Consider the following 9,891-nt stretch of genomic DNA (forward strand, 5'->3'; position numbering starts at 1 on the left):
GACTTTGGCTGTGGTAGCAATAAACTTTAATTAACTAAATCAGCTCATTTCATTTCTCTTGCTTTCTGTCCTGGTTAACAATAAAAACTAATGTACATTAAATGTTCAAAGCACATTGTTTTCATTTTAAGCTATAGAATAATAAACTAACAGCAACAGGACTCACATTTTGTGAATAAACAGGGAAAAAATGAGTAATTCCTTTCCTGATGTGAATTTCCAGCTTTGCATCTTTTACACTCATTTCACTTGTACTTACGCTCATCTTCTCTTTTTGAACTGGAAGTTCATACTGTGTCCAAACCATCCTTATTATGCTTTGAAGAAAAAGAGGAACTTGTCGGTATTTGCCCTTCTCTTACAATCCCCTGCTGGAAATGGAGACACTTCAGACCTACAAGAATACTGGATTTTGAGATGAAACAGAAAGCAAACAAAAAGAAATTTTCTTTTCATTTTTAGCCACACGACGAGAAACTTTTATTTTATAAGTGTCTTTTGATCCATCAAGAAGAGGGCAACCGGATGCTCAGCCAGGTACTGTGGGGACAGAGAATGGGGTATTAAGTGGGTTTTGGAACCAAATATTGACATTTGGATTTACATTCATTTAAAATTTGTTTTTGGTGGGTATGAAGCCTTAACTCTAAAGAGGGCAATGTTGCATGACTGGTTGGATTTGCAAGCCGGGAGACTTTAGGAGTCATGAGTCTGGTCTGCTGGGATTTCATCCAGTTTTTCAAAACTGAGGTTTAAACTAACGTTAAGTCAGAGGGGTGCGTTTGTGTTTACTGTGAGACAAAGTGAGGGGAAGGACTTTGAAAATACTTTGGGTCATGAGATTTCTGTTAGAGTTGCAAAAGTTCAGAGCTGAAAGGCCGTGGGGGCACTGCTCAGTCCATGCACTCCCCTGAATTAGGAGAAGGCTGCAATCCAGACAGAGAAGTGAAGGATGCTTAGAGGACCCCTGTTATTGATAGGGTCTTTACAGACTTTATCTCAGTCAATCCTTATGACACTGGAGGAGAGAGGTGGAAAATGCAGAGAGACATCAAGTGACTTGCTGCAGATTATGCAATGATTGTCTAAAGATGGGATAGGACCCCATTTTCTGCCACTGTTCCCTTAACAGTTCAGTGACCTTCTATAATACTAATTGTGTTAGCCTGCTCTGGCTGCCATAACCAAATACCACAGACCGGGTGACTTAAACAGAAAGTTATTTTCTCACAATCCTGGAGGCCGGAAGTCCAAGGTAGACAGAATGCCAGCAGGTCTGGCTTCTAAGGCTGCTCTCTTAACTTGCGGATGGCTTCCTTCTCCCTGTGTCCTCCCATGATCTCTCCTTGGGGCATGCATCTCTCAGGTCTCTCTTTGTGTGTCCAAATCTACTCTTCTTATAAGGACACCAGGAAGATTAGAGCTTCAACATATGGATTTCAGGGAGTGGGGTGAACACAATTAAGCCTGTAACATTAACAGTAACAATAATCTATGAGATTGCTGGAGTCTAATGGAGATCTAAGTACATTCTAGACTACAGCCTTTTTACTCGAAAGGGAGAAAGATAATACCCACCGATCATCTCTGTCCCAGCTGCTTTTCTGTTTAATCTTCTTGATTTGTTAACGACTGTGCTGGGTCTTCGTGGCTGCCTGGGCTTTTCCCTATTTGCGGTGCATGGGGGCTACTCTCCGGCTGTGCTCTGCTGGCTTCTCATTGCTAAGGCTGCTCTTGCTGCAGAGCGCAGGCTCTACGGCTCTCAGGCTTCAGCAGCTGAAGCACACGGGCTCCGGAGCTGCGGCTCCCAGGCTCTGGAGCACAGGCTCAGTAGTTGTGGCTTAGCTGCTCTACGGCATGTGGAATCTTCCTGGATCAGGGATCGAACCCATGTCTCCTGTATTAGCAGGCAGTTTTCAATTCACTGTACCACCAGGGAAGTCCTAACAGCTGTTTTCTAATTTTATCCATAGACTGTAGAATGCTCCATAGACATGAGTTTTATGGGTCCTGATGAAACTCAGTTCTCTAAGGAACTCATGTAACCATTCTGAAGAAAATATCTATTTTTAGAATTAGTCTAAATATTATTTTCCAAAGCACAAATATAGGAAAAAGGACTTCTATGTAACTCACTTATTCTCTGGACATTTTGCTTCAGGTTGAGGGCTGGGGGTTCAGAGCCATAGTCAGGGCCCAAGGGAGCCAGCTGGTTGCAGTCTTGTTCTTTATGCCAGTAGGTAACAGAGTGGATGACCTGAGCTTTGGACTATAGGCAGCATTTATTCTTGAGAGAAATAAGTAACAGGTCAATAGTCTGACTAGGTTTTCTAATCTAGTCACAGACTTCTCTGTGGGTAGGAAGACTCTCCAGTACCCAAACTGAATATGAATTTTTAACATCTTTAAAATCAGCTGAGATTCCTGCCTGATGATCCACGTAAAGTTTTAATCACTTTTGCGGACAAGGTGACTAGATGGCTAACTTTGGGTCCAGTTTATTCTGTTTATATGTGAATATAAAGAACTTTTTGGCTCCTTCCTCTATCTTCTTCCTCTTTTTTCTGTTCTCACTTAAACTCTGACTCATTCAGCGGAAGTCTGACCTATCAAGGGCCGTGTAGGAAGGGAAGGAAGAAACTCTAGCAGCTGTTATCCTTTCTGTGTACCAGTCACTATCCCTTGATTGAGGATTCCCAGCCTGTTGGTGCTAGAGCTGGAATTTACCTCAATCCAGGCATCAAAATACAAAGTAGGCCCTTGCTCACACTCAGGAGTTGTCCCAATCCTTGTTTTCAGGCTCTTTTCCCCATAGTTCTTACCCTGTGCAGTTTCCTCTGCCTAGAAATAGCCTTTCCCCTTTATAGCCTGGTAACTTTGGTTTCATTTAAGAATATTCAAAACTTACCCCCTCCAGGCAGAATTAAATATTCCTCCATGAAAGCCCTGCTGCTGCTGCTGCTGCTGCTGCTGCTGCTAAGTCGCTTCAGTCATGTCTGATTCTGTGCAACCCCATAGATGGCAGCCCACCAGGCTCCCCTGTCCCTGGGATTCTCCAGGCAAGAACACTGGAATGGGTTGCCATTTCCTGCTCCAATGCGTGAAAGTGAAAAGTGAAAGCGAATTCGCTCAGTCTTGTCTGACTCTTTGCGACCCCATGGACTGCAGCCTACCAGGTTCCTCCATCCATGGGATTTTCCAGGCAAGAGTACTGGAGTGGGTTGCCATTGCCTTCTCTGATGGAAGCCCTACTGACCTTCAAACTCTTATTGACTTCAGTTCACAATAAGTAAGACATCACTACCCAGTGCCAGGATATATAAATAACTGAAATAAAACTTTGATGAAAAAATATAGAATAGTTACAGCATTCTGATAGTTTAAATTTTATTTCACTTTTTAAATTATATTAATCGTAATACACTCCAGTTGATATCAGTTCAGTACAGTCACTCAGTAGTGTCTGACTCTTTGCGACCCCATGAACCCCAGCATGCCAGGCCTCCCTATCCATCACCAACTCCCAGAGTCTGCCCAAACCCATGTCCATTGAGTCAGTGATGCCATCCAACCATCTCATCCTCTGTCTTCCCCTTATCCTCCCACCTTCAATCTTTCCCAGCATCAGGGTCTTTTCAAAAGAGTCAGCTCTTCACATTAGGTGGCCAAAGTGTTGGAGTTTCAGGTTCAACATCAGTCCTTCCAATGAATATTCAGGACTAATTTCCTTTAGGATGGACTGGTTGGATCTCCTTGCAGTCCAAGGGACTCTCAAGTCTTCTCCAACACCATAGTTCAAAAGCAGCAGTTCTTTGGCGCTCAGCCTTCTTCACAGTCCAACTCTCACATCCATACATGACTACTGGAAAAACCATAGCCTTGACTAGACGGACCTTTGTTGGCAAAGTAATGGCTCTGCTTTTTAATATGCTATCTAGGTTGGTCATAACTTTTCAAGGAGCAAGCATCTTTTAATTTCATGGCTGCAGTCACCATCTGTAGTGATTTTGGAGCCCAAGAATATAAAGTCTCCTACTGTATCCACTGTTTCCCCATCTATTTGCCATGAAGTGATGGGACCGGATGCCATGATCTTAGTTTTCTAACTTTCTTAGTTGAGCTTTAAGCCAACTTTTTCACTCTCCTCTTTCACTTTCATCAAGAGGCCTTTTTTAGTTCTTCTTTGCTTTCTGCCATAAGGGTGGGTTCATCTGCACATCTGAGGTTATTGATATTTCTCCTGGCAATCTTGATTCCAGCTTGCGCTTCCTCCAGCCCCATGTTTCTCATGATGTACTCTGCATATAAGTTAAATAAGCAGGGTGACAATATACAGCCTTGACATACTCCTTTTCCTATTTGGAACCAGTCTGTTGTTCCATGTTCAGTTCTAATTGTTGCTTCCTGACCTGCATATAGGTTTCTCAACAGGCAGGTCAGGTGGTCTGATATTACCATCTCTTTAATAATTTTCCACAGTTTGTTGTGATCCATACGGTCAAAGGCTTAGACATAGTAAATAAAGCAGAAATAGATGTTTTTCTGGAACTCTCTTGCTTTTTCGATGGTCCAATGAATGTGGCAGTTTGATCTCTGGTTCCTCTGCCTTTTCTAAAACCAGCTTGAACATCTGGAAGTTCACGGTTCACATATTGCTAAAGCCTGGCTTGGAGAATTTTGAGCATTTCTTTGCTAGCATGTGAGATGAGTGCAATTGTGCAGTAGTTTGAGCATTCTTTGGCATTGCCTTTCTTTGGGTTTGGAATGAAAACTGACCTTTTCCAGTCCTGTGGCCACTGCTGAGATTTCCAAATTTGCTGGCATACTGAGTGCAGCACTTTCATAGCATCATCTTTCAGGATTTGAAATAGTTCAACTGCAATTCCATCACCTCCACTAGCTTTTCTCCTAGTGATGCTTCCTAAGGCCCACTTGACTTCACATTCCAAGATGTCTGGCTCTAGGTGAGTGATCCCACCATCATGATTATCTGGGTCATGAAGACCTTTTTTGTATAGTTCTTCTGTGTATTCTTGCCACCGCTTCTTAATATCTTCTGCTTCTGTTAGGTTCATACCATTCCTGTCCTTTATTGAGCCCATCTTTTCATGAAATGTTCCCTTGGTATCTCTAATTTTCTTGAAGAGATCTCTAGTCTTTCCCATTCTGTTCTTTTCCTCTATCTCTTTGAATTGATCACTGAGGAAGGCTTTCTTATCTCTTTGCTATTCTTTGGAACTTTCCATTCAAATAGGTATATCTTTCCTTTTCTCCTTTGCTTTTTTTTCTCCTTTGCTTTTTTCCTTTTCTCCTTTGCTTTTTTTTCTCCTTTGCTTTTTGCTTTTCACAGCTATTTGTAAGGTCTCCTCAGACAACCATTTTGCCTTTTTGCATTCCTTTTTCTTGGTTATGGGTTGATCCCTGTCTCCTGAACAATGTCACAAACTTCCATCCATAGTTCATCAGGCACTCTATCAGATGTAGTCCCTTAAATCTATTTCTTACTTCCACCATATAATCATAAGCGATTTGGTTGAGGTCATACCTGAATGGTCTAGTGGTTTTCCCTACTTTCTTCAATTTAAGTCTGAATTTGGCAATAAGGAGTTCATGATCTGAGCCACAGTCAGCTCCCAGTCTCATTTCTGCTGACTGTATAGAGCTTCTCCATCTCTGGCTGCAAAGAATATAATCAATCTGATTTCGGTGTTGACCATCTGGTGATGTCCATGTGTAGAGTCTTCTCTTGTGCTGTTGGAAGAGGGTGTTTGCTCTGATCAGTGCAGTCTCTTGGCAGTATTCTATTTGCCTTTGCCCTGCTTCATTCTGTACGCCAAGGCCAAATTTGCCTGTTACTCCAGGTGTTTCTTAACTTCCTACTTTTGCATTCCAGTCCCCTATAATGAAAAGGACACCTTTTTGGGTGTTAGTTCTAGAAGGTCTTGTAGGTCTTCATAGAACCGTTCAACTTCAGCTTCTTCAGCATTACTGATCAGGGCATCAACTGGATTACCATGATATTGAATGGTTTGCCTTGGGAACGAACAGAGATCATTCTCTCATTTTTGAGACTGCATCCCAGTACTGCATTTCGGACTCTTTTGTTGACCATGATGGCTACTCCATTTCTTCTAAGGGATTCCTGCCCACAGTAGTAAATATAATGGCCATCTGAGTTAAATTCACCCATTCCTGTCCATTTAAGTTCACTGATTCCTAAAATGTCGATGTTCACTCTTACCATCTCCTGTTTGACCACTTCCAATTTGCCTTGATTCATGGACCTAACATTCCAGGTTCCTGTGCAATATTGCTCTTTACAGTTGGGACCTTGCTTCCATCACCAGTCATATCGACAACTGGGTGTTGTTTTTGCTTTGGCTCCATCTCTTCATTCTTTCTGGAGTTATTTCTCCACTGATCTCCAGTAGCATGTTGGGCACCTACCAACCTGGAGAATTCATCTTTCTGTGTCCTATCTTTTGCCTTTTCATACTGTTCATGGGGTTCTTAAGGCAAGAATACTGAAGTGGTTGCCATTCCCTTCTCCAGTGGACCATGTTTTGTCAGAACTCTCCACCATGACCCATCCTTCTTGGGTGGTCCTACATGGCATGGCTCATAGTTTTATTGAGTTAGACAAGGCTGTGGTCCATGTGATTAGATTGGTTAGTTTTCTGTGATTGTGGTTTTCAATCTGTCTGCCTGCCCTCAGTTGATATCATGACCTGCTAATGAGTTCAGCAGTTTGAAAAGTTGTCTTCCAGGAGACTCTCTCATCCTTTGACAGCTTTTCTTGCTTCTCTTGTCTCTGAAAGCCTCAGATGCTTGGCAGCTCACACAGATGCACTGGGGTCCAGGTCTTTGGTGTCCCATACATTAGCCATCTAAGAAGTTCCATTTTAATCTCATTCATTTGTCCAGTGATGAAAAGTTTGGCCCTACAAGCATGACAATTTGTATCTTAGCTGGGTGTTCTTCACATATTTGACATTTAAACTAATCATTTCAGACACCTCCTTCCTTTATATAATTTAATTTTTAATAATAGTCATATGACAGGATTAATGATAGTAATGGCAAAAAGGAAACTCAGTGACAATTTTTTTTAAATTTAATGTGGCAAAATACATGTAACATGATATCTACCATCTTAACCATTTTTAAAAAATAGACACTGGGTTTTATTTTATTTATTTTTTGGCCACGCCATATGGATTGCAGGGTCTTAGTTCCTGGAACCAATGCCTCTGCAGTGGAAGCAGAGTCTTGACCACTAGACCGTCAGGGAGCTGCCCTATCTTGGCCACTTTTAAGTGTACAGTTCAGTAGCAGTTATGTATATTCACACTGTGGTAGAATCTCCAGAACTTTTGCATATTGAAAAATTGAAATTGTCTCCATTAAGCAAGAATGCCCCATTTCCACCCTCCCAACATCTCCTAGAGACCACCATTCTACTTCCTGTTTCTATGAATGTTTTGGCTACTCTAGACATTTCATGCGAGTTAAAGCACATAGTATTCATTTTTTATGACTAATTTATTTCAGTTAACACCACGTCCTCAAATTTCAGCAATACTGTAGCTTATGACAGTAGCTTCCTTCCTTTCCTCGGGACAAGGTAATCTCTAAATCCATCCATGTTGCTGCAAATAGCATAATTTCATTCTTTTTTATGTCTGAGTAATATTCCATTGTATATATATACAACTTCTCCATCTATTCCTCTGCTGATGGACATTTAGTTTGCTTAAACCTAGAATATTATTCAGCCATAAAGAAGAATGAAATGATGTCATTGGAAGCAATATGAGTGGATCTAGAGATTATCAGAGTAAGTGAAATAAGTTAGACAGAGAAAGACAAATATCATAAGATACCACCCATATGTGGAATCTACTTTTTAAAAAGAGATACAAATGAACTTATTTACAAAACAGAAACAGACTTACAGATAATGACAACAAACATGGTTACCAAAAGGGAAATGTTGGGATAGCTACTGCTGCTGCTAAGTCGTCCACTCATGTCCGACTCTGTGTGACCCCATAGACAGCAGCCCATCAGGCTCCCCCGTCCCTGGGATTCTCCAGGCAAGAACACTGGAGTGGGTTGCCATTTCCTTCTCCAATGCATGAAAGCGAAAAGTGAAAGTGAATTCGCTCAGTCGTGTCCGACTCTTTAGCGACCCCATGGACTGTAGCCCACCAGGTTCCTCCATCCACAGGATTTTCCAAGCAAGAGTACTAGAGTGGGGTGCCATTGCCTTAGCAAGGAGGGACAAATCAGGAGCTTGAGATGAACATACACACCAGTGATCTTCCCAACCCAGGGATCAAACCCAGGTCTCAGGCCGATTCTTTACTGTCTGAACCAGGGAAGTCCCAAACATTCACGCACTACTATATGTAAGATAGATAACCAACAAGGACCTACCGCATAGCACAGGAGAGTCTACTCAATATTCTATGATAGAGGATCCTGCTGTGATTTATGTCTGAGAGTGTTTTGCCTATGTTCTCCTCTAGGAGTTTTATAGTTTCTGATCTTACATTTAGATCTTTAATCCATTTTGAGTTTATTTTTGTGTGCGGTGTTAGAAAGTGATCTAGTTTCATTCTTTTACAAGTGGTTGACCAGTTTTCCCAGCACCACTTGTTAAAGAGATTGTCTTTACTCCATTGTATATTCTTGCCTCCTTTGTCAAAGATAAGGTGTCCATATGTGTGTGGATTTATCTCTGGGCTTTCTATTTTGTTCCATTGATCTATATGTCTGTCTTTGTGCCAGTACCATACTGTCTTGATGACTGTGGCTTTGTAGTAGAGCCTGAAGTCAGGCAAGTTGATTCCTCCCGTTCCATTCTTCTTTCTCAAGATTGCTATGATCCACCTCCCAGAATGCTGGAAATAAAAGCAAAAATAAACAAATGGGATCTAATTAAAATTAAAAGCTTCTGCACAACAAAGGAAAATATAAGCAAGGTGAAAAGACAGCCTTCTGAATGGGAGAAAATAATAGCAAATGAAGCAACTGACAAACAACTAATCTCAAAAATATACAAGCAACTTCTGCAGCTCAACTCCAGAAAATAAACGACCCAATCAAAAAATGGGCCAAAGAACTAAATCGACATTTCTCCAAAGAAGACATACGGATGGCTAACAAACACATGAAAAGATGCTCAACATCACTCATTATTAGAGAAATGCAAATCAAAACCACAATGAGGTACCACTTCACACCAGTCAGAATGGCTGCGATCCAAAAATCTGCAAGCAATAAATGCTGGAGAGGGTGTGGAGAAAAGGGAACCCTCCTACACTGTTGGTGGGAATGCAAACTAGTACAGCCACTATGGAGAACAGTGTGGAGATTCCTTAAAAAATTGCAAATAGAACTACCTTATGACCCAGCAATCCCACTTCTGGGCATACACACCGAGGAAACCAGAATTGAAAGAGACACATGTACCCCAATGTTCATCGCAGCACTGTTTATAATAGCCAGGACATGGAAACAACCTAGATGTCCATCAGCAGATGAATGGATAAGAAAGCTTTGGTACATATACACAATGGAGTATTACTCAGCCGTTAAAAAGAATTCATTTGAATCAGTTCTGATGAGATGGATGAAACTGGAGCCGATTATACAGAGTGAAGTAAGCCAGAAAGAAAAACACCAATACAGTATACTAACACATATATATGGAATTTAGGAAGATGGCAATGACGACCCTGTATGCAAGACAGGGAAAGAGACACAGATGTGTATAACGGACTTTTGGACTCAGAGGGAGAGGGAGAGGGTGGGATGATTTGGGAGAATGACATTCTAACATGTATACTATCATGTGAATTGAATCGCCAGTCTATGTCTGACGCA

The 9,891-nt window shown here is 41.5% G+C and overlaps 1 protein-coding gene across 2 annotated transcripts in view; it reads left to right on the top strand.

Moving 5' to 3' along the window:
* The first annotated feature begins 339 nt into the window (after window positions 1-339).
* NLRC4 (NLR family CARD domain containing 4) overlaps window positions 340-9,891 on the top strand; it is a 48,596-nt gene continuing 39,044 nt past the window's right edge. For both annotated transcript variants that reach the window (XR_009599862.1, XM_042246306.2), the window contains exon 1: window positions 340-537. The gene's annotated coding sequence lies outside the window, so the exon portion shown is untranslated. The remainder of the gene's footprint in view (window positions 538-9,891) is intronic.

The sequence above is a fragment of the Ovis aries genome, chromosome 3 (genome assembly GCF_016772045.2).
Source record: "Ovis aries strain OAR_USU_Benz2616 breed Rambouillet chromosome 3, ARS-UI_Ramb_v3.0, whole genome shotgun sequence".
In the NCBI taxonomy this organism is placed as follows: domain Eukaryota; kingdom Metazoa; phylum Chordata; class Mammalia; order Artiodactyla; family Bovidae; genus Ovis; species Ovis aries.